General features: G+C 37.5%; 1 protein-coding gene and 1 pseudogene across 5 annotated transcripts in view; both read right to left on the bottom strand.

Moving 5' to 3' along the window:
- The window catches only part of BICC1 (BicC family RNA binding protein 1), a 277,204-nt gene that overhangs the window by 126,564 nt on the left and 124,360 nt on the right, over window positions 1-26,280 (bottom strand). The window lies entirely within an intron of this gene.
- On the bottom strand, window positions 3,170-8,656 carry LOC113600092 (5-hydroxytryptamine receptor 3C-like; annotated as a pseudogene).

Here is a 26,280-nt window from a genome sequence, read left to right as displayed (position 1 = left end):
AAATTAAGATTCTTTCGATACAACTCAAATTCCAAAACCTATTCACACCTGATAAAATGGCATAATTATCCTATATTATGAAATATGAACCAGTTGGTGAGGTATATTTTTACCATTATGCATTCATTCATTTATCAAACAAGGTAAGTATGAGACACTATGCTCAACCTATGAGCAACAACGATGGACAGCTATGGCCACTGCTCTCACAAGGCTGATATTATACTCAGGGAAACCAACAACCAACCCTTACACCCTTAACTACAAAGTGTAAGAAGTTTCATGAAAGAAACTTACATGTTGCAATGATCTCACCTAACATAGAGATGCCATGTAGTCTATTAATCAAGGGAAGGCTATGCCTTGATGAAATGAGCCATAATATGAAGCATAGTTACATCAAAGTGGGTAATGAAAATCATGCCTGGGAGAGGGAGCAACATTCATTCACTTTTAAATATATTTACTGCATGCCAGATATGTGTCAGTCATTGCAGTAAACATTACGCATAAATAGTGAATAGAATTTAAATAGTCCCTGATTACACTTATAATCTACTGGGGGAAATGAACAAGTATAATAAAATAAATCTACTGGGAGAAATGAAGAAAAGGCAGCAGGAAGAAATCATTTTTTAAGTGTGGTAGGGGTTAAAAAAGAACAGGATGCTCTGAGTCAGAACAGTAAGAGGGGCAGTACTTTATACTACATGAGACGATCTCTGAGAGCGTCACTGAAAGATGCCAAGAAAAACATAAAGAGCATTGCAAGCTGAGAGTACAATACAGCACAAAGGCCCTGAAGCAGGAGGGCACTCAGTGTTAAAGGTCTGAAAGGCAACCAGAAAGCAGGAGGAAACAGCAATAGGTTAGGCAGAGAGGGTAGTAAGGGCCAAGTCCAAAGCCTGGAGAGTCACGGTAAGGGGGTTGGATCTCAATATAAAGAGCTAGGAAGGCAATGAAGGGCTTTAAGCCTTGGAGGAACACTACCGTATTTGTCTTTTACAGATCACACCGAAGAAGGCAGGACTGGGAGTAGAGAGAAGAGCTAGGAGGGCATTGCAACTGTCCAGCAAGAGATGATGAGAGTGTGGAGAAGGGTCAGGATGGCATAGACAAAGAAAAATGAAGCAAATCAACATATACTGAGGATGGAACTGACAAGACTACTGATTGATTTGATTGGGGAGGAGTGATGAAAGAGGAGTTATCAAGTTGTCAATCAGGTTTCTGGTTCAAATAACTAGATGGCTCATGCAATCACCGAGACTAGAAGAAAGAAAGAGACCAAATGAGACTAAGAAAATAAAAGTTTTAGTTAAGTTACATTTTTGAAGTCTATGAGCCACTCTAGTAGATTTATAGCCAAGTGGAAATATCAGGCTAAGGTGATAAGAATCTAGTGATCAGAAGGAAAAAAAATTAATTGGAACTATAAATTTGGAATTAGATATTTTAGATCATGGAATCTGAGACTCTCACCTACTAAAGACAGAAAAAACAAAGGTCCTCCCAATTTGGGTGTGAAACTAACCTTGAGACAAAGTAGAATGGTAAGTAGAATGGAGGTCAGGGGAAAAGGGAATAGGTATTGTTTCATGGTCACGAAGTTTCGCTTTGGGAAGGTGAAAAAGTTCTGAACATGGATGGTGGTGACGGTTGCAAAACAGGGTGAATATACTTAATGCCACTTAAAAATGGTCAAAATAATCTTACGTAGTGTGACTTTAATAAAAAAATAAACTAAACCTCAAGAATTCCAACATTTAGACATTGGGTAGAACATGAGATGCTGAAAACACCAGGGAGGGAATGAGCTTCCAGAATGGTAGCAAACAATGATGAAGTCATAGAGAACAAAGGGAAAACTCCAGACTAATCCCCACACAGGAGAGTCCCTTAAAGAAAGAAGAACTGAAAGCTCCTGAGAAATTAAGTCAAATGAAAGACTTCAAAGTATCCCTTGGAATTTTAAAACATCAGTGGAAGGGTAAGTGCAGGAGTTGGAGTGAGTTGAGAAGTAGAATATGATTAGATGACTTTTTAAAGAAGTTTTGACTCTGACAAAAAGCAGAAAAACAAGAGGGTGGCTGGAGAAGAATGTGATGCCAAGGGAGATATGACAGTTCTAAGGAGCCTACTCCCAATGTCCGCTTTCTCCCAATTAGAACCCTCAATTTTCAGCTGGGCACATGGACACCTAAATTAAGTACTCTGACTTCCTCGAAGACAGGGATGGCCAGAAAACTAAGTTCTGCCTAGGGATGCTAGGAGATTCTAGGGAATCCAATGATTCAATATGTTCTGTCCCTTCTTCCATCCAGCTCACTAGACTGCAGTTCCAACTTGGATTATGAAGATAAGGGCCATAAACTAGGAGTGGGAAACTGTGTAGGCAGAAGCACCTTGATTTGCTAAGTCTTTGGGAAGCACTGTCACCACACCAGGCCTGTACTATGAGACGTAATCTTCCAACTTATTAAATAGCAATCATTTGGGTTTGCTTTGATTTTCTGTTTCCATAGACAACTCTAACCTCAACTAACATAGGCAGTTTTTATCTTTAGTATGTGAGCCAACAGAACACAATTGTGTGAAATGAGGATGGTCCAACTAGAAAGCCTGACTCATGACAGAGGGGGGCAGGATCTAAAGAGAAAAGCATGAGAGAGATGCAAACCCAGCACAGCTAGAAAGATGAGACTAGGTAAGATGCAGGAGGAGTTCAATCATGCAGAGACTTGCAAAGTAGGATAAGGATTTTACTTTTTTATCTTAAGAGCACTGGGAAACTAGATATTTTTAATAGGTAAGTAACATAACCTAATGTGTATTTTTTTTCAAAGATCACTGACAGTAATTTGAAGAAAGGAATGAAGTGAGGGCCAAGACAGGTGGCAAGGAGACTAGGTAGGAAGTTGTTTTGACAATCCACCTGAAATACAGGGTTGGGCAAGATAATGATTATGGCCTATGGCAGAGTGAGTAAATGTGAAGACAGCACTGGCAGCACTTTGTATGTGTTATGCATGACAGATCAGGGACAGTAAGCAGTCAAGGATGACACCCAAGGTTACGACCTGGACAACACTGTGAATAGTGGTATAGCTCACTGAATTGGGGACTTGTGGAAAAGCTAAACACTTGGGTAAGTTCAATTTTTAACATGCTAATTTATAAGTTCCTGAGACAACCAAGTGTAAATAAATACCCAGCAAGTAAAAGACTTGTTCTCACTAGCTTATTCATAATAGTGAAAAACAGGAAATAGCCAGGTGTCCATAAACAGGGAAACAGATTACCTGTGATATGCAATGTAATCCAACTCACGATTAAAAAGGAACAAACTACTGATATATTAATGATAGGAGGAATCCCACAAACATAATGCTCAGTGAAAGAAGCCTTATACCATAAAGTACATACCACGTGTTTCCATTTGTATAATATTCTAGAACAATCATTGATGAAAAAACTCAGAAAAGTGGTTGATACAGTAAATTGGGGGTGGATCTGGGAGAGGGGATAGGAGGAAACTGTTTCAAGTAATGGTAATGGCTTATATCTGCATAAGAGTTTGGGTTACACAGATGTACACATTTGTCAAAAAACAATGAATAGTACATTTACTTTAACAACGACAAAACACTCCAAATATTGAATGCTGATTACTGGTATGCATGGTGAAGGGGTGAAGTGTGCTGATGTCTGCTTGCTAGTCTGAAATGCAACAAAAAAATAAGATAGATTGATAAATAAATAGAAGGATAGATACATCCATATGAGATAAAGCAAATATAAAGAAGTAATTGTAAAATTTAATTAGTGGGTATATGGTAATCCCTGCGTCTTACAACTTTTTTGTATTTTTATAATAAAATGTTAGAAAAGCTTTAAGTAACTAATCTACACTTCTTTAAAAGCACTAAAACTTAATAATAATAGATTCAAGCACACATCTTCCTCCTACTTTTCCTTCACGTCTTCACTATTATTGTGAATCTATAAATGTTCACTACTATAGAATTCATAACCAATTCAACCACAAAGAAATCTTATCATTTTAATACCATTTGAAATCATTACCAAGTATCTAAAATATGTACTTTGCAGAAAAATACTTAAATAGAAATATTTTACCACATTTTAAGCAATGAAACCATGATAATTCAGAATAAAGAAACAGGAAAATTTCAGCTAATACAGGGAAAATAATGGTCATTCTGAATCATGTAACATTTTAAGGGATACTGTTTTCTTACTTCCATACTTTGGTAGCTCTTTAGGACCCATTTAATAAGGAAATAACTATCACTGGCATACCAAATGTCACACTGTTATTCATTAATGTATTTTTAAATGTCTCCCTAGGAATACTGTTTATATCCTTAATTTCCATTATCAAACCCAAATTCTTTCCCTTAAAGAAAACCCTTAGGTCTTTCTTAGCAAAAATTAGCAACTAAAATTACTTAAAATTATTAGAGACTTAGTTGCATTTTACTAAACATTTATCCTCAAAGAATAAAGACAAATTGTCTTTTTTTTTCCCTTGAAATGAGGCCTACTGAGGGTGATTCAACCAAGGAAGTATTTTAGGAACTGGAATCCTGAGGAGTGAGGCAGAACTCATGGGAGAGCTGAGGGGAGTTGATGACATTCAGTAACTTCTAGAGCGAAGTTCTGGGAACTACCTGGGTCTGGTCTGAAACCTCATGGAAGGACTGGGTTAAAAACAACAAGGTGGTTGCTGAGGCTAGGGGCTGGGATTGGATGGGCATGAGAGCCTAGATGGTTTCTAGAGGCAAGAGAAGCTCAAGACTGGGGTTTGTAGGTGGGCGTCTGAAAAAGTGTTCCAGAGGACAGTGACCATGATAAGAGACCATAAAGAGCAGGCAAAGGTGGAAGAGCACAATGTCCATCCTGTGGCTGAACTACACTCCCAGGTGCTGCTTCTGAGCCTTGTGTTCCTACTGGCCCTTGCTGATGCAGAGCATCCATTTAACTCTGCCTCCTTGTTACCAGGAACCCTCCCCACCAACTCCACTGGCTCCTTCGGGCCAGGCAGGCAGATAGGAATGAGACCCAGGCCCTTACTTCCCCTCTGGGTTGCAGTAGGGCAGCATTTCTTTGGGCTGGTACAATGCAGAAACAAGCATTAGAGCCACCAACTCATGGGTGGTAGCTGGGTGGTAGCCAGGTGTGTAGCAGGGAGGTGATAAAAATGGTCTCCAGTTGGCTGACCTGCACCATCAGAGAAGAACACAGGACAAAGGAGATACTGATGAGGAGGATGCCAGTGTCTGGGAATAAGTCATTTGTCATAAGCAGAAAGACAGTGTAGTCCAGTAGCAGTGCTGTCTTGAATGGGGCATGATTCTCTTTCTGCTGGTAGGTAGAAGCTGAAGGCATGGATGACAGCCAGAAAGCCACTGGATACCAGAAGGATACCAGAAGCCTCATCATATATAGGCTGGGATTGTGCCTTGATGGCTACCTGTTGAGATCAAAGACCTGAAGGTGAGTGTGCAGGTCTGTTCATCAAAGGGTAAATGGAAGATAGTCCATATTACATATGCTGATGACTCATACTGGTTTATCTAATCTGCTACAACCTTCACAGGTGACATAAGCTATGTGACCTGTAGGTACCTAATCCACATCTATGAACTCAATGAAGATAACTGGAAGTCATAGCTCCTTAGTTGCCATGCTGAGCTTCCTGATGCCCCCATATTCCTCTGGATTCCACCTGATGAATGGATTGTACCAGACCATAATTAGCCACAGGAATTATGTCATCAGTTAAAGCTATGCATCACCCACTTCCAGGATGTCAGACAGGGTGATGGAGATGTAGACATGAGTGGGGATGCTGTAGTTGATGGCTGGATGGAAACTTTTCTGTTAAACACTGCTTAGAAAATAATAGGGACTCCCCCCACTGCTGGTCAAAGCCTGAGTGATTGGTAGTAAAATGGTCTCCTCTTCCTTGAAGCAGCCAGTGGAGAATAAGGCAGAGGAGGAATCCTTTCCCATGCAGCCAATCTCTTTCCATCTTCCTTTCCTTGGCTCTTTTCTGGAGACATAGCAACAATATTGTTCCTAACAGACCACAGGCCACACCTTGAGTGCTGGCTCAAATTATCCCTTTAATTAAAGCTTATGAAATGATTTTTCAAAACCAACTACCAATTAAAAAGCTCAAAATCAACTCTCATTCATTTATTATTTTCAGGTGATACAGAGAGTTTCTAACATGGCAAGCACAACTATAGATAATACTATAAGAAAAGAGTTTTCATTTAGTAGCACAAGTGTTTTAATTACATATTCATATACACTGTGCTTGGGATATTTTGTTGCTCATTTTCAGTACACGAAGTCTTTAACATACAGTCTGGTGAATATTCTAAGACAAGTAGCTTTCCTTACAGTACATGCCATCAACTTAGACTTTAACTGTACAAAACATTTTTTAATGTTTATTTATTTTGAGAGAGAGAGAAAGCATGAACCAGGGAGAGGTACAGAGAGAAAGAGAGACAAAGATAGAGAGAGAGGGAGGGAAAGAGAGAGAATCCCAGGCAGGCTCCTTGCTGCCAGTGTGGAGCCTAACATGTGGCTCCATCTCACAAACCATGAAATCATGACCTGAGCAAAAATCAAGAGTCAGACACCCAGGCAACCCTATACTAAACTTTTAAAATACCTTTTAGGGGCGCCTGGGTGGCTCAGTCGGTTAAGTGTCCAACTTCGGCTCAGGTCATGATCTCACAGCCCTGTGTTGGGCTCTGTGCTGATAGCTCGGAGCCTGGAGCCTGCTTCAGATTCTGTATCTCCCTCTCTCTCTGCCCCTCCCCCACTCGCATTCTGTCTCTGTATCTCTCAAAAATAAATAAACATTAAAAATCTTTTTAAATAAATAAAATACCTTTAAACGTCAAAAGAAAGGTATATTAATCTCTCAAGTAAACATTTAGATACTATGTCTTTTTCAGAGCCCCACTGTTAAAGGAAAAAAGAAATAGCTAAATGAGCCTAATGTTGGTCCTAAGTCCTCAGTTGTTTTTTTTTTTTAATTTAATTTTAATTCCAGTACAGGTAACATACAGTGTTATATTAGTTGCAGATGTACAATATAATGATTCAACAATTTCATACGTACAACACCAAATGCTCATCACAAGTGCACTCCTTAATCCCCATCACCTATTTCTCTCAACACTCTACCCATCTCCCCTCTGGTGACCATCAGTTTCTTCTCTATAGTTAAGAGTCTGATTCTTGGTATGTCTCTCTTTTTTTTTTCCTTTGCTTGTTTGGTTTCTTAACTTCCACATATGAGTGAAATCATATGGTATTTGTCTTTGACTTATTTCACTTAGCATTATACTCTCTAGCTCCAACCACGTCCTTGCAAATGGCAAGTTTTCTTTTTTTGTTATGGCTGAATAATATTACATTTATCCATTCATCTATCAACGGACACTTGGGCTGCTTCCATAATTTGGATATTGTAAATAATGCTGCTATAAATACAGTGGTGCATGTATCCCTCTGAATTCCAAGTTCTCAGTTTTTAAATTCTTCCCTGGCCTGATCAGAAAAAATATTGAACTAGGTACAGCCACAAGTTTTAGAGAGGGAAGAGAAATCTTGTTTTACAAGTTGCTGGGTTTTGCTTTGCACACTGTAACCAGCCTAAAGCAAAATGCTTTCCATAAATGTAAACAAACACCAAACTCCATTTCATCAATAAAACCAAGTTTTCCCAAATAAGAGAATGTCAACTCACTCCATCCATTTTAAACTGATGCAATCCTTGGAATGTGTGTTTGTTAAAAGGGCAAATGAAATGCTGTAAAGCTCAAATGTGACCAGTGGAATACAGGCTGTTGTGTTAAAGGAAAATTTTGAGTTTTTCAACCAGGGTCAAACAGAAAGGTGAGATGCAGAACACTGTAAATTTATCTGGAAAAAAATTGAGTGGAAAGTGTAAGTTTTAAACATCACTGATATTTTCCTTTTCTTTTATAAGGTCATTCAAGTGAGCATCAAAGCTCACATAAGAAAAATTCACAGAGGAAAAGGCAAGGAAATGTCTTCGAGAATGCTCTTTGTATAAATTGGTATATCTGACCCAAGGCAATAATGCAGTGACCAAAATCAGAGCATCTAAAGATAATGTAAAACTTCCACTTTTTCAAGCTAAAATGATTCAGGGAATCTTTTAAACCAAGTTTTACTCCCAGTCTCTATCCTGTGCATTCTGTTAAAAAGTGAAAGACCATAAAATTTTCAATTCTGTGTTTACTGGCAAACTTATTATTTATTATGTTCACAAAAAAATTAATTTACAGCAAACCAAGATGATACAATGGGGAAAAAAGCCGTTTATTGAGTACCTGGTATGCACCAGCACTTCACAAACACAAATACACATGAGCTCCACTTTCTCCATACAACCTTATAAAGCAGGCATGATCCCCATTTGACACTTGAAAAGCACATTTGGAGAGATTAAAGAACTTGCTTAGGATCACACAGCTGAGTCTGGAGAGGCTTTTATTCCTGGCTCTACAATTAACTAGCTATATGTTCTTATCAGTATAAGTCACCTGACACTCATATGCAAAATAAAAGACTTAACTGAATATTTTAACTACATTAAGAGGTGATTTTGATCTTTTAGAGACTGGTAACAGATGGTCAGACATCCTAATTTCCCTCTACCTCTACCCTTCCTTGTCTTTATCCAATTTTACTATTCCTCACTCATTCCACAAGAAGGTAGGGAAGGGAGTTGTGCCCTCCCTCTGCCCCCCCCCCAAAAAAAAGAGTACTTAAAAGTTTTGTTTTACTTAAAAAAAATTTTTTTTAGAGAAAGAGCACATGTGCGAGTGGGGAAGGGGCAGGGGAGAGGGAGAGAAAGAGAGAAGGAAAGGGAGAGAGAGAAAGAGAGAGAATCTCAAGCAGGCTCCACATTCAGTGTGGAGCCCAATGAGGGGCTCAGTCTCATGGCTGTGAGATCATGACCTGAGCTGAAATCAGGAGATGGACACTTAACTGACCGAGCCACCCAAACACCCCAAAAGTTTTGTTTTAGATGGCTGATAACACATCTTTTAAAGGAGAAAAATCTCATATAGAGAAGTTAAAACTAATTCCTAAAACTAGAGCATTAAAGACTTTACCCTGTACTTTTTCATAATTACAGTGAACAAATGAGAACTGACTTCATAAAATTCCCTCAAATGCCTGACATCTTTGCTTAAAAATAAAAAAAAATATATTACTGTGCTCCCATAACAAGTTTGGTAAAGAACCATCATAGTAGCTAGTAAGAAACTGTGTGTCTAGACTAAATTTAAGTCATTCTTAACAAATTACCTTTTTTTTTTTGACTTAAGTACAGTTGACACACAATGTTGCATTAGTTTCAGGTGTATGACACAGTGATTCCACAAATCTGTACATTTATGCTCTGCTCAGCACAAGTGTTAGCTACCATCTGTCACCATACAATGCTATTATACTACTTTACAAATTAGCTTTTAAAGGACTAGAAGGCCAAAGAGAGTTAAGTAATTCCTTCTATATCTTGTTTATAATCTACAGAGGTACAAACTCACAGCAATTAATTAGAAAGTAAAATTCTAGTTTGGTAAGTAATAATCTGTGCCTTCCTTGAAATTGACAAGCTGAACTGAACTGAGAATTTTCCATTGGCCCTAATCACAAACCTCTTACTTGTTTATTATTGAAAAGTCAGAAAAAGCCATCACTTCCAATATATTTGTCAAAGGGGGTTATTTATTAAATAGAGAAGAGAGATTAAACATGAGCAAATGCCTGAGATATTTTTACTATTTTACTAATTCCTTGCAAGGGGGTGCCTGGGTAGCTCAATGGGTTAAGGATCCGACTCTTGATTTTGGGGCCCACATGATCTCACAGTTCATGAGATGGAGCCCCTCATTGGGCTCTGTGTTGACAGCATGGAGTCTGCTTGGAATTCTCTCTATCCCTCTCTCTCTGCCCTTCCCCAGCTCATGCTCCCTTGTACATGTACTCCCTCTATCTCTCAAAATAAATAAGCATTAAATTAATTAATTAATTAATTACAATAAAATTCCTTGCAGGGAATAAATCAAGGGAAAAATATAGGGAATAATTCGCCAGGTATTTAAGAGAGGAAGATGACAACATTAACATTTGAATGCCTACTATGTGACATGACAGGGAGGTTTTATGTAGATTGCTTTGCTTAATCAGTCTATTTTTGTAATCCAGTACAGTTAACATACAGTGTTATACTAGATTCAGGTGTACAATAATCATACTCTAATTTAGTCCTAAAAAAGGTAGGAATTATATCGCATTCAACAGGTGAAGAAAGAGACTCAAAAACTAGGTAATTCGTTCAAGGTCACACAGCTAATAAATGCTGGTGTATTTCCAGCTCAAATATATTTGAATATATACTTAAATGAAAAGTCTAAGCTCTTTATACTACCCCCCCCACCTTCTCTGTGCTTGGTCAGGGGTTTCAAAAACTAAAAAGTCACATTCAGCAACCTATTAAAATTTTAGTTTTGGCTGAAGAAAAAAGAACCATGTGATTATGATACGCTATATCAACTGCTACACCAAAGGTATGAGAAGATAGCATATACAAGTTGTGCTTGTAGAAAAGGGTAAGCTGGACATTCAGATAAAGCTATTTAAGTAGAAAACATCTTAAATAAAAATATATTTTGCTAAATAAGAATATCCCTTAGATCAGAAGTGATAAGAAATAAATAAGTGAAGGCTAGAGTCAGCATTTGCCATAGAAATGTCTCTTACCTCATGGCCTATAGTGTGGATTTTAACAAACCAAGTTCAGAGAACAGAAAATAAATTTCACAACAGAAACACATAAAGCCCCACCCAGAGACTGAAATATAAATTCCCCCTTAGTGATCAACAGTAGAAATGAGTGTCTGGCTTTGCCTCAGTGGAATGAGAAAAAAGAAAAACGTCTCCTGAGAATTCCTAAATACAAGTCTATATTCATGCACTCTTGGTGACAGAATTAAAAAAATTTTAAAGCAATTTAAAAGTAGTGTTCAAAGAAGTCTCATGGATAAAATTCTAATGTACATGAGCTTACAATAAAAAAAAAATCACTACAGGTACAAGGGGAAAAGCCATGAGTAGTGATTTATTACAAGTATGTTGAAGGAACAAGATACTATCAAAACTAATCATGCAGATTTTAAAAATAATTAGTTATAAGGACAGGAACACTGAGTAAGTCCCTTTCCTAAAGCTCAGGCACATAAGACCTACCTAAACCTGAGGCTGGGGGAGAAGGGAGCATACCAATCCACCCTCCACCCACCAAGAACCTTGCACCAAGTAACAAGCAGCAGCAGCAGCAGCAGCAGCAGCAGCAGCAGCAGCAGCCCACTGCTGGGGAAGAAGCAAGAACACGGAGAGAGCTGGGGGCCCAGGTATGCAGTGTGGACTGAAAACCGAGGGTAGATTAGGAATGCTGAGAAACCCCTAATGCACTGAGACCTCCTACTAAGCTCAAGGTACTAGTAGTTTAATACTGGAGAAATCTGAAGTCTGTGTTGGACTCAAAGTAACTATAGCAGCAACAAAATTCAAATCTAGCTCAACTACTGATAATACTGACACAAATGCCTATATCAACAGCCTGAAGGAAAGACAGAATTGGCCATTTATGGGTATTATTTACCCCGTCTCCATTGTTCTTTAGGACACAAAACCTTATATTCAGTTAAAAAATTACTAAACACAAAAAGGGAAAATTAAACCATTGCTAACAGATGACCTGGTCAACAGAACCAGACTCCAATATGGCCCAGGTATTGTAAATAAAACAAGGGACATTTAAAATCATTATAAATATGATAAGAATCTAATTGAAAAAAAAAGATCAACATGTGCTTATGGTGGTGAGGGATTTACCAGAGAGATGAAAACTATGTAAAGGATCAAATAAAAATGCTTGAAATGCAGAACAAAGTCATAGACTGGGGAAAAAAAATACTTACAAATCATATGTCCAATAAAAGACTTGTATCCAAAACTCTTAATACTCAGTAAACAACCCAACAACATAGTAGCAAAATTTTGAACACTTAACAGAAGTCATAAGAATGGCCAATAGTCACATAAACAACTGTTCAACATCAATCTTCAAAAAAACATAAATCCATGATGAAAAACTGCTACATATCCACTAGAATGGCTAATCTTAAAAAGATAGACATTACCGAGTGCTGGAAAAGCTGTAAACAATGGTAATTCTCATACATTGCTGGTGGGAATCCAAAATTGTAGAGCCACTTTCTGATTGAAATGAAACATATACTTCCCAAAGGAGCCAGCAATTCCATTCCAAGGCATTTACCCAAGAGAAATGAAAATATTTGTCCACAGACCTGTATGTGGATTTCACAGCACATTCATTTATAATAGCTATAAAATGTAAACAATTCAAATGTTCATCCACTGGTGAATGAACAAGAAATACTCTAGTATATCTACACAACAGACTACTATTCAGAACCAAAGCAATAAACTATAGGTACACTCAACAACCTAGATGAATCCCAAAGATTTAGTCTAAGTTAAGACACAAAGTACTAAACACTGTGTGATTCTACTTATATGACATTCTGAAAAAAGCAAAACTGCAGCGAGAGAAACAGATCAGTGGCTGTCAGGTACTGGAAGTTTATGGGAAGGAAACTGTTCTTTTAATGAAAACTTCTAAATTGCATTTTCAAGACATGTAAATACAAATAAAAATATCTTTCATTTGTTTATTCAAAAAATATTTACCGAGCGCCCACAATGTAGCAGGCACTATTACAGACACTGTACCAAAAAAAGTTTCTTTTAGTTGCACAAGTATGAATTTTCAGAAGTGATGGGAACAAATGCAACAAAAACTCATTTAATACAAGTTTTCTACATGCTTATTGAATGTTGTCAGAACTCAATACTCCAGATTCTCACAAAATATCCTATATATTCGCATGCTAGTTTGTTACAAATTTATTAGGGTGAACCATATGAAACTGCAATGTAATCAACAAAACATTTCTTTCCTGTATTCCCATAGACAAGAACTAAGAAGCCAGGGGAGTCATCACTGGTAATGTCACACCTTCTCCTCATTGTAATGCAAAGTACTAGCTTAGTTTCTGGTCAAAACACCTGATATTTTTGGTGAGTGTTTTTTGTTTTGTTTTTTCACTTGTTAGGAACTTTCCCCACATCTGGACTGAAATGTGTTATTCATCTTGTAAACAGAGATGATTGCTATGGAGACTTAACTGACCTCTGGTTTCATGTTTCTAACATAAGAACTAAAGGACAACAAAATTACTCCCATTTTTAGTTAAAAGTCTTATACTTAGCTTCCTTATCATTAGTGGAAAACATGAGGTTTAATTCATTCTTAATTCAGGCATTTTAAAATAGACTATTCCTATGAAAAATAAATACACTTTCCAGAATCAAAAAATGACATGAAATACCATTTTGTTAAAGAATCTATTTTAGATAGTATAATTCATGCAGATAATTTCAGGAAAAAAATACAATTTTTGCACTTTAACACTATCTTAACTTTTTTTATAACCCACTGGGACATTTATATCCTTTTGGTAGGATATTTTCATGACCTGCATTGATAGTATTCTGGCCTGTAGAGGGGCTAATAATTAATTCCAGAGTCACTAAAGTTTGCTTCAGACCCACTATATGACAGCTGCCACTCAGCATAAATGTACACACTATGGATGATGAGAGCTACATGACCATCTGTGTCTCACAAAGGACCTCATTACAGAGAAAACAATGAACAGAAATTTAGAATGTAAGAGGTGGAACTTTTTATCCCTCATATTTCATAACAATTATTTATAATTCCAAAATATGAACATTCTCAATGTTAAAAAGTATATTTCTCTACTTTTCCAATTTTTTTCAAACTCCACTCTAATTTTTATGTTTTTGCTTTCTTGATTTCAATCTTTCAAAACCCTAACAAATCAAAGTTACAGAATTTAATCTTTGGTCAAACGAATCATACTACAAATCCTCATATTTAAAAATCCAAATCCTATCAGATTTTAAATCTGTATAAATTCAATAATACTTAATCCAATTTTTTAAGTAAGTGAATTTTTACTTGAAGTACTCAGTTACCCTCCAGCTGACTTCAGGTATTTTCCACTACGTAAGAGATTATCTAAGGTAAACCTGTGCCATATAACCTTTGCATAAATGAACTTGTGCCAACAAATGAACAAAATCTGAGCATGGCATACAAAGGTAACTCTATACCTTAATTTTAATTGTTTAAACCTAAACATTGTCGATAATAGCAACCAACTTAACAATCTTTAGAAAATGAAAAACAGATGAAAAGTCTTAGATCATCATGAATCACACAGCAATGGAATTTAGCTTTAGATCACTCCTAGGATTCTTCTAACTATAATGGGGTTTAGGCTTTGATATTTACAATCTAAGCCAGTGGCTCCAGACTACTTCTGCCTTCAGATTTCCTGAAGGCAATGAGGTTAGGATAAGGAGTGCAATTAGGGTAGGGGTGCCTGACCTCTTTAAATGCCATATCTAAGCTCCAGGGAGAAGGAACATGGAACCTCTTGATGACAATGCCCCTGAATTTGGTGAAGAAGCAGGAAGAAGCATGAGAGATTTCAGAAGCGAAAAAAAAGTCCAAGATCAGTATGTGAGCCTTTTTAATGTCACACATTTGAAGAAAAGAATCTCCTCCTTAAAAAACCTGACAGCGCCAGGTTGCTACCAATAACCGGGTCATGTCATTTTAGAAACCACATCCTATTACCGCTAAGGAAATTTAAAACATTAAAATAAAAATCCAGCTATCAATACCCCACTATAGTCTCACGATTAGTAAAAATTTACCTCTACTCCATGTATGGGAGAAATGGACAAATTGTAAAAAGAGAAGCTGACAATAAATATATATTTGTTAAATCTCAAATACTTCATGAGGAAAGAATACATGCCTTGAAATTTAAAAAGACAATGCATGTAACATGTTAAATACAGTGATCTTCAACTTGCAGCACATTAAGTCACTTAGACGGACCTTTTCTTTTTCCCTTCCCTTCTCCTCCTCCCTGGCATGAAGATGAGAAAGACTAAGGAAATAGCACCATGATGGGAGGGGGTGCTATGAAGAGGCATCTTAGGCAGCATGCCTGGCAGCTAAGGAAAGGGGTTAGGTGAGGGGAGCACAAAGGTGGCAGAGGAAGGAGGATTCCTGAGTGATTGGAATATTGATTACATGAAGCAGAATTAATTAACTGGACAAAAAAGTAATATACTGAGGATAATGGGAGCCAGCTTTCTCAATTTCTGAAGAAGAGGGAAGGCTAGAAAAAGCACTGGAGGTACTGGGTTACAATTTGAATTATCAGAATAAACATATCTTTCTAAAGTTATACAGATCCAGGTATAGAAATAGCACAGATATACATGTGTGTATTATGTATACACATATACATCTCCTAGTTCTGTTTGCTGAGAGGGTGTAGGAGCAATGACACACTGAGACCCAGATTGTAATTCTAGTTACCATAATCTACTCAAAAGAAGGAGGGTCAGGACAGGGAAGTAAAAGACAAGCCTGGAACATCTTGTCCCAATGCTCAAAGAATGATAGGAATGTGTCAAAAGCAAACAAACAAAAAAACAGGAATCAATTAGGAAAGGCTCAAATCTAGGACAATTTTGGGTATCAAAATAATGAGATTATCAAATTATAATCCACTGAATAAAAGGGTAATTCATAAATCCATATTGATATGAATAAGCAAATGAATAAATAAATAGGGAAGAAAGTTCTTTCTTATAGAATATCAACTAATAGATGTGGCTGAAACATTGAAAATAATTATCATTCAGTAACTATCATGGTAGTCTTAAAAAAAAAAAGCCAGGTGGAGATTTGATGAAGAACAGGATATTGGCATAATATGGGAACATCTCACAAAATACTAGTTCAATAGAAAGGGGATAATGGTGATAATGGAGAAAGTAGTGTTTACCAACTTGAGAAAGTGATCATATTTAATATTACTTACCAGTGGTGAAACAGATTGACACTATATGTTTCCTGATGTGATACACTGAAAAGAGCATGGTGCCATTCCTGCCAGGAAAGCATGGCCTGAATCTGGTCATGAGAAAACACTGGATGGTTCCAACTGAGGGTTGTACAGAATGAAAGGCCTTTCAAAAATAGGGAAAAGACAGAGGAATAGATTCTAAACTGAAGAAGACTGACACACATGATATCTAAATTCAACACATATTCTTGCATATGGTCCTGGACCAGGCAGGGAAAAAGACACACTACTGGGGGCATTTGGTGAAATTGGAATGGGATGTGTGGATTGCATGGTGGTTTTGTGTAACACTGATTTCCTGACAATAACAGACAATTGTCCACGCCTTCCCATCTTCTCTCACTGTGCTGTCTCTGGTAACAGTACCAACCTCCTCATTTAGGGGTGATGGAACATGTCAGAAAAAGCCTACACAGATTAACAGAAAAGGGGGAGAGTTCAATAAAATATTAATAATTGGGAATCTGAGTCATAGGAATGCAAGAGCTCTGTGCAACATTTTTGGAAGTCCAACACTATTTTAAAATAAAAACAACGTATCATCTGGGGAATCTGCTAAAAAATCACAATACCCTGACTACCTCAATTAAATAAACCACTTGTGGTGGAAATCAGAGGCCAGTGTTGAATGCATCTAGGAGAATCCACCAAATTTGTACTCTACAATACATAGTAGTTGCTAAATAAATGGTTGATACTGCTGCTACATAAAACTTTTTAGCATAACTTCACGTCTATATGCAGAACATATTGAAATTTTTTTAAGAAGACAATCTTGAATAATTGTGACCTATCTGAAACTGCAAAGATCCACCACAAGCAATGAGGTTGATGATACTGTTACCAAAGACAGCACTAAAAAAATTATAAGTAAAATATTAATAATGATAGGAAAGCAAGTCTTTAATCTCTCAAATGTCTACTGGTATCACAGAACAGTTACTGAATTTGATGTCAAACAAGGATATAAATTATTACAAACATTAGCCCACAGAATCCTCAGAAATTACAAATATCAATTTAAATAGGAAACAAAATGAGCAAATATAACTGACAGCTACTTGTGTCAAATGTGTTTTTGAGTGGCTCTTTAAAACTTAAATTTTACTTTATTTGGGTGTTTGTGGTTTTTTTACTAAAAAAGAGAATTTATATAAAACAAGCAGGACCTTATTAAAACTGTCTCTAGGTTCAGAGAATATTCTCCTCCTAGTTCAAGATTTTATACCTCTTCTATGTTTTCTTTTTCTCTCCTCCTTTTGCAAATGGCTAAAAATTCATTTTTGTAAGAATAAACAGCTGTAAACAGCTAAAAGCCTCCCCAGCCTTTTAAGATTTTTTTGCCTTAAACTGCATCCACACAATATAACATGTAATATGCAGCAGGAAGAAAAAAATGAAGGTAACTTTCAGATTCAATTGGAATAGATTCCCATATATATTTTTTAAAGTTAACAATACAGCAAGCTGCAAAACTAGAATGTGGGGAAGGGAAAAGAGACTAAAGATCATTTTACTTTGTACATCTGCTTTTGTATTATTTTGAATCCTGATTCCTGTTAACAGAACTAAGCAAAAATTTTAACTAACATATACATAAAACAATTTTGCAGCTCCTCCTCAACTTACAATGGGGTTACAACCCAACAAACCCGTTATAAGTTGAAAATATCTGAAGTCGAAAATGCATTTATAAAATACACATAACCTACCAAAATCATAGCTTAGCCTAGCCTATCCTGAACATGCTTAGAACACTTACATTAGCCTACAGCTGGACAAAATTATCTAACGCAAAGCCACAAAGCCTATTTTATAATAAAGTGTTGAACATCTCATGAAACATTGAATACTGTACTGAAAGGGAAACACAGAAAGGACACATGGGTACAGAATCATTGCAAGTGTACCAGCTGTTTACCCTCAAGACTGCATGGCTGACTGGGAGCTGCGGATCACTGCCACTGCCCAGCATCACAACAGAGTATTGCACCACACGTCACCAGGGCAGTGCAGCCCCGCCCAGCCCAGGGAAAAGATCCAAATTCAAAATTCAAAGTATGGTTCCTACTGAATGCATATCACTTTTGCACCACTGTAAAGGTGAAAAATCTTAAGTCAAACATTTGTAAGTCAGGGACTGTTAGTACATTTGAGAAATCTTCCTACCCTAATGTAATTTCAGTGGCTCCAGACTACTCCCACTCTTCTCCAAAATCACTGTGTATATTAAGTGGGTGCCCTTAAATTATAGGAATGTTCATTCATTCAATTACACCGAGTCCTGCTGAGACACAAAAACTACCCTAGGGCACTTTCCTTTGGAGCATACCAAAAATGCAAAACAGCAATCCCTGCCTTTATCTGGATATAGCACATCTACTATACTACAATGCAGTGCTGCTTGCAAATGAAAACTCCAGATTGCACACAACACAGAGCATTTGAAGGATCACGTCTAGCTCCCAGTGATTAGGAATGATTTTATGAAAAAGATGGCATTTAAGTTGGCCTTTCAAAAATAAGGCAAAAGTTGGGATACAAGGACATTCAAGATGGATGAAATGACATGACTCACTGATTTCAGAGAATAGCTAGCAGCCCATTTGGCACAGCACATGGTTAGTATAAAGAAGCTGAGACAGAAAAGGCTGGAAAGTGAGGCTAGGGCAAAAGGCAGAGGCACTTAAATTACCCTGGTCAGTGCCTGGCTCATAATAGATGTTCAATACATATTTAACACCGTAAGTCATGGAGACATTGTCAAGACTGTAAATTGTCAGCATGCCCAGATGCAGTTAACCATCTGCAATTTACTGAAGGTTTTAAGTAGTCCTGGCAGTATGTTAAGATGTCATTTATTTTAATTCTTTCAGCTGGTTATAAAAACGAAGAAATTAATAGAGTTGTATTCTCAGATCAAGGAACTTAAGAAATAAAAATTCTGGAAGACCAAACCTACTAGAACCTCTATGATTTAAACAATGATATCCTCTTACTGAGGTCAAATTCTGTGCCTGCTAAACATATACTTGCTGGAACAAAGCAAGGACAGTGACACTTCATAAAGGATAAACAGTACCCTGATTCAAACAGACCTGTGGACTGAACAGAGAGCCAATCAGGAGTAGACTTCATCAATTTTCCATACTGGACTATTTTGAGTTCAAACATTGCATACTTTGAAGAAATGTTAAACTACATTTTCAAGGGAAAAAAAGCCACACTTCAGCAGAGAAGTTTGATGCTTATGAAAGGGGCTTTAAATTTCTGCTACTGTCTTTGGTGTGCACAGTCTTAGTGTGAGTGTAATTTATTGAGTATTTATCCCACCAGCAGGGCTCAGTTTCAAAAAGAACTGAAAACAAACCAGGCCCATGAAGATGATGCAATATCCCTGGAATTTTGGAGACAACTCCATGAATCCTAAAACTATTTCTGGCTATTTGGCCAAACTCAGGGCAGTGTTTGTGTCTGCCCATCTCAGTGAAAATGCATTCTCTTTTGTGAAATACGGCAGCTACCATCAGCAGGACAAAACATCAAGGTTCACTCACCTTGACTAAATATGTTCCACATTTTAGAGAATAACTTGCTTTTTAAATACAATATTCTCACTCTATTAAAACTAATCAGTGATTAGGTTCTAAAGGCAGTAACTATGTACTGCTGTGTGACTTCGTATATTAATATCTTTATTGGCATCGCCAAAATGTTCTAGTATATACAATAGGCTATCTGCTCGGCCTCCATTGTGTACAAATTTCAAATTATGAAGCCTTCCACTAACAGCAAAACACACTTAAGGAAGAAAAGAACTAACACTAAGCTCCAACTAAGCTTATTTTCTTTTATTATACATATAGAGTGCTTAAAAGTCCTGTAATCAAATAAACAAGTAAAAACAAGCTACATCCTGCCAGGCAGTATCAATATTAAATACCTTTCTCCCAGAAATAACGAAACAAAAATGTTTAACAAGGTAGTACCCTCTGGTCCCTTCCAACTTTAAAATGTTGCATCTCTATAAAGTTTTTAAAAACTAATTCCAAAGTAAGGTAACAAGGCATTATATAACTGAACATTTTAAATGGATAATGCTGTAAAATACCAAGTCAAAACAATAAACCTTTACTGAATAACTATGATGGGCATATCAAAGCTCACCAAAAACATGACTAGGAGTAAGCAACCTTCCTGGGAAAGACTATAATCATTACCTTCATTAGTAAAGCACATATCATTACCTTCATTAGCAAAGCAAATGAAGGTCCAATCATTGTGCCAAGAGAGGACAATGAGGGTCTGTGGATTAATATGTTAATTCAGCTACCAATAAGGGCCTCAAAACTCAGGACTCTCAAATTTTCACTTATGTAAGTAGTGATGGTCTGTTTAACTGCATTTGAAAAATCAGAAAACGTCAGAGTTGGCAGAATTGTTATATTCATTTAATCTAATTCCTTCATTTAATAGATGAGAGCACCAATTTATAAAAGGGAAAATGGTTTCTCAAAGTAACATGGCTAATTAACAGTTCTCTTCTTTCTCAATAGAAACACCTCTCATTCCACTTTTCTTTTCTCAACTGGTGAGTATGAATTTTAAATATATTTTCTGTCCCAATTCATTATTGCATTTGGAGTGCCCCTCTGGGTGGGTCCTTAAAACTTAGTATCAGGTGATTCTACTGAGTAATTAACATGGACTTTCAATTATCTTAATCTTGTTACCTCAAGAAAACTTCATTCTTCTTTTAGTTATGCCAAACTTGCCAATCCTAGAACCAGCTTTCAAGGTTTTAGAAAAGCTGTGGTCCTGCTCTTCCACCATACATTTTGAGACCATAATTTGTTTTCAATCCTAACCACTATTTAAGGCAGTAGATTTTTTTTTAAAGGCTAAGGCTTTAAAAACACATGTTATATTTACTTGGCAAAAGCCCTCTGGATACAAGTACTTTACCATAAGGATTGTAGGTGTATTAAAAAACACGTAGGAAACAAAAGCATCAAATGAAAAACTGAGAGAATTGCAGAAGGAATATTAGGATAAGAGAATAGTAAGGCCAAACAGAAGACTGGAACACAGAATTTCACACATCAGGGCTTGAATGGTCACTATCCTAGGCTGCAAGGTTGATCCCTGCCTCTCTCAGAGAAACCACATCTGTACAGGATTCACAGTGTCCATAAGCTAAAAAGTAAGCCAGTTTCCCAGGGTGGAAGCACAGAGGTTGCTTGTAGTAAGCAATTTCTGCAAGCAATTTCCCCAGTGGTTCCTCATAAAAGTCCTGTCTGTGATGGGGTGGATTGTCCTCCACAATACTGGCATGTGCTGGGACTTTCCTGCTCAGTCTTTCTCAACACAGGCTGATGGCACAGTGCCAAATAAAAGAGAGACAACCCATCTCGCTGGGCTATGGAAGCGCATGTAAGGGAGGCCAAATCTCCCTTGGAGAAGGGTCTGGCTTCACTCCCACTCCCAGACAAATGGGCGATTAAGGTCACAAAGCTGAGAGCCTGGTCACAATCATTTTAGTCTGGAAAGTGTTCAAGGTAGGCATTCCTCCTTGCCTACAAAAGTCATTTGTAAATTGGGGGTGGGGTGGGGTGAAGAGGGAGCCCAGTAATTTTTTAGTCTCTAGAAAGCATGATTCAACAAATTCTAACAGAAGTTTTGCCATTAATAGTTGTACTTCTCATAAATTTTCAAGGACTAACTGCAGTTGGTTTCATCTTTTCCTGCTATGACATCTTTTCATCTTATTTATTTTTAACAAAGGAAGCTCCAGGTTGACTATAAAATCTCATTAAAAGGATATACAGAGGCTTAGTTTTACTGAAAAAAAAATTCTACACAAAGTAGGAATGAATGAATACGATGTGCTGTAAGTAACAGAGTAATAAATAAGTCCAAATGAGCAAAATAAGCCATTTCGATAAAACCTGCTCTGGGCTAATAATACCACATAGCTTGAGGTCTAAAATCAGAACCCAACAGCTCCAGTTTGACAGAGCGTGAGAAGAGTGCAACCATTGTTTCAAGGATGATAGGCACGATCCATGGAAGACAGGGTTGTCCTAGCTGGACTGCAACCCACATAGTCCAAACAATTGAAGCCTGATATAACTAGTCCACAATGGAATCACTATTCAGTGGAGATAGTAACATGAACCCCACCATCACTATTTTTAACTGTGCTCTCTGGAATCCCTCTTCCTTCCTCATTTCTTATTATGAAGTAAGAGTCCATAAAGGTTTGGTCACTTTCAGTATTAGAAACTCAGTCCAGTGCAGTGTAAGACTCCATTCTGACAACCAATTCAGAGTTAATCCCACTCTCCATGACCAGCTAGATTCACACACAGCTCAGGAAACTCAGGATAGCAGGGGAGAAGAGGGAGGAGAGAGGGACAGAGAGACAGGCACACTGGGAAGGGCGAGCTATTCTTTCCCACCTTAAAACTTCTTCAGAGCTCCAGATCATCTATTTAGTAGGTGGTAACTAGCATTTTTTTTAACAGAATAGAAAATGGAAAAAAATCAGGTTGTAGAACATGTGTTATCTCATTAAACTTTTTTAACTTTTTATTTTTAGGTAGATGTGTAGTGGGTCAGGATGTAAGATGTTTTTATTGCTGGTTACAGTAAAAAAAAAGAAATCCTTTCCTTCTATCTCAGATGGTGGGACAATACAATATGGTAGTTATAACATGGTCCTGGGAGCCAGACCACCTGGATCCAAATTCCAGGTACTAAATCTCTCCATATCCTAGTTTCCTGCATACATAAAATGTGAACAATAATAAAACCTATATCATGAAGTTGTTAGGAGGATTAGAGGAGTTAATACATGACAGTCTATCAAATACACCAGTAGAGATCAGCTCTTGGGGTAGGAGATGGAAAGGAAGAAAGGAGAAGGAAAGGATTGCAGCAGCAATCCTCTCTCCACTGCTTTTGAGTGCTTCTCTAACACCAACAAGCTACTAACAGCCTCTACAGGGAAGGTGTGCAAGAAGCTCTCTTGTGCAGAGTCTCTGAGTTTTTGAGAGGCACTCATGAGGGTTCCCACTGCACACTTCCCTGACATGAGAGAACCAAAATCCTCCATGTCTCCTTACCCCTGACACCAGCAGAATACCCAGTGGTTTCTAGACGCTGGCCTCTACTCACCTAGCAGTCAGTCTTCATGAGTGGGTTACTGGAAGGACAGCTCAAGACCAGCTACCCTGAGTGGTATCTACTTGGCTCACACTAACCAATGGGAGAGTTTCTCCCCAGTTTTCTTGTCCAGTCTCACACAGGTATTAGGGCACATCAGCAAGCCTGTTGCTTAAGCAGCTATGCCACTGGGTAATAAAACGCTGATCTCCTCTTTTTGAACGTGTGCCTAATCTTTGAGAGATTTCCTTGGAAAGTCCCTTCTCCCAAGAAATAATCTCTTAACCCATTTCCCACCAGCTCAATATCCCTAATGATATTCCACCTCTTTCTTCCCACTTCACTCTTAATTAGGGGTGGGGTTTGCAGGGAAGCAGGGTGGTTTGCAGTGGTGGCTATGGGTATCAGAGCAATTTCTAACACCCATTAGGAAATGTAACACACTCAAATGTGTGCAGACTCAATATTGGCAGTTTTTCCAAAGCTCTCTTCAAAATACCAGGGCCATAGCCCTTCGATCTGCATCCTAGTTGCCAATTATGGGGTAATAGAAAATGTCCTACCCAAATCCTGTGTAGGGGAACAACCAAGGAAAAAAGAAAAGCAGAAAGGAAAGAGACAGCAAGTGATTAGAAGTGACCATGATTAGGAGAGAAAGGAGTGCCAAGTAGCCCTATGCTCAGATCATGGAAAGGATTTCTAATAATGGAGAGGAATCCTGTACCTCAGTGCTCTGGCAGTCAAAGATACAGGGTGTGTGAGAGAAAGTGACAGAGAGACAGACAGACTAAACATGGTACTATTCTCTCCATACCATAGCCTTTGAAATCATATCTCTACAGTAATAACCTAAGTCATGGCACAGTGGCTAGCACACAAGAGTGTTGCACACACCACAACATAAAACTCTGTATGATAAATGCCTTTTATGGCTTGGATTCAAAGGCTTCTCTGGCAAAGGGCAGGAGAAAATGGCATTTCCAATGGGTGAACACAAGAAAAATTTGAAGGACCTGTACAATATTGGGACATTGACTCCATGCACACTGTGATGCATATGAGAGCACAGCTCAGAAAAGGATAGTTGTTGGGAGTATTTTTGTATATTGTGAGCATCTAACATTGCCAAGTACCACAAGCTCCTAAAGCAGATGACTTCAGCCATTCTCTAACATAGGACAGGGTCTCAGTCCTAAGTGCCAATACTACCCTTAGAGATGGCCCAGTGGCTAGCAGAAAAGCAAAGTAGTTTTTTTTAATGCAGTTGAGTGGGCCATATTTACTTCAATTCAAATAAGGCATGAAAATACTAGATCAAGTTGAAAAAACTCAGCATGTCCTAAAGCTGGAAAAAAAATGTTGTGATTTCTGGAAAATACATTGTTGAATGTAGTGTATCCTCTGAACACTTTACAACACTTAGAAAATCAGTCAATCATGGCAGTGCCTGTCAACTTTTCTCTGCACTTCTAGTCAAAGCTAAACACCAAAGGGACCTGGAAAACTTTAGCCAGTTTCTTGTTTGCAGAGCTATGCTACTCTCCCATGATTACACACACACACACACACACACACACACCTTTTTTTTTTTTTTAAGAAAGTTCTTGAATCCCTTAAGCACACGTTTTGTAATGGTGAAGGATAGTCCTTTATACCCCAGCAAGACAAAAAGTAGTTCTGAGTAGCCAAAGAAGTTTTCGTGACTTGGAAAAGTCTTATTTTTCAAAGTGCTGACAAGCCAAAAGACACAGGTTATTGTGAAGACAATGGTTTTCAGGAGAGTGGAAAATCATCTTGGGAAAAATCAGTCCTTCAGTCTTTGATACTATAACCACTATGATTCATTCCTCTGGATTTCAGATAACTAGTATGTTACAGTATATTAAAATATTCCTTAAACCCTGAACTTTCCTTAATTTCATTCAAATTTCTGAATTAAGCTAAAGGCCAAGGATTCTGATTCTGTAAAGCAGCAAAGAGATTTTGACATTCATGCTATTCCCTGAAACAATGTAATTTCAGTGCTTTATAAACTGGAATTTCTTTCAGCAAAAATTTGACATCTCCTCTTTTCAATGGTCACTACATATGTAGAAGGCAAATATTCAATGTTTAATGCTAATTTCCTCATTAAATAAAGGATTTTCACATTTTTATTGGGAAAATGATTAAATGATTCCATGATCACCAAGTAGAAAGTTATAAATCTATGTCTATGAACAAGAAAAGTTGGTGGCTAGCTAGCAGACTAGTTTACAGAGTAAATGGCAAACAAAGCTATATATACGTATATCTATCATAGGAAGAGAATTAGAGATGCTTCCAAACATGTGCACACTATATTTGGGAGGAATTTAGCTATTCTTTATCTGTTCTGTACTTTCCTGTACTTTTTTTCAATGAGTGCATAACAAAAAAGCTATTTGTCCCAAATAGAATATAAAGTTATGGAAAGAAACATTTTCTCTTATATTAGCATGTAAACTCACTACAACAGAGTAGTCAGCATTAATACAGGAGCTGGCAAGAGAGACCACATCTCCCAAATGCAGCACTACCTCCTGCATTTTTCACAAGAGAATTTACCCATGGCCTAGGATAATGCTGTTTCTTCCACTATTTCTCCTGTGAGTTTTCTAAAAAGTTCTGTGGAGACACGCAGATACCATGCTAGTCCCAAGCAAAATGTTCCAGATACAGAAGCCTAAAGAAAAAGGGTTATGAGCAATCAGAGTTTACACATCAGAAGGAAATCCATCTTTACAGTAATCACCACAACCTCATGTATATGTAATGATATTCAAACAAATAATGTAGGCAGCTTAAAACACCTTAAGCCTATTTGGAAGGATGTATGATATTCATATCTCAGTAGGAAACATGGTAAAGCTAATTCTGT

The sequence above is a fragment of the Acinonyx jubatus genome, chromosome D2, assembly GCF_027475565.1.
Source record: "Acinonyx jubatus isolate Ajub_Pintada_27869175 chromosome D2, VMU_Ajub_asm_v1.0, whole genome shotgun sequence".
Lineage (NCBI taxonomy): Eukaryota > Metazoa > Chordata > Mammalia > Carnivora > Felidae > Acinonyx > Acinonyx jubatus.
This window is presented reverse-complemented; position numbering and strand designations above follow the sequence as displayed.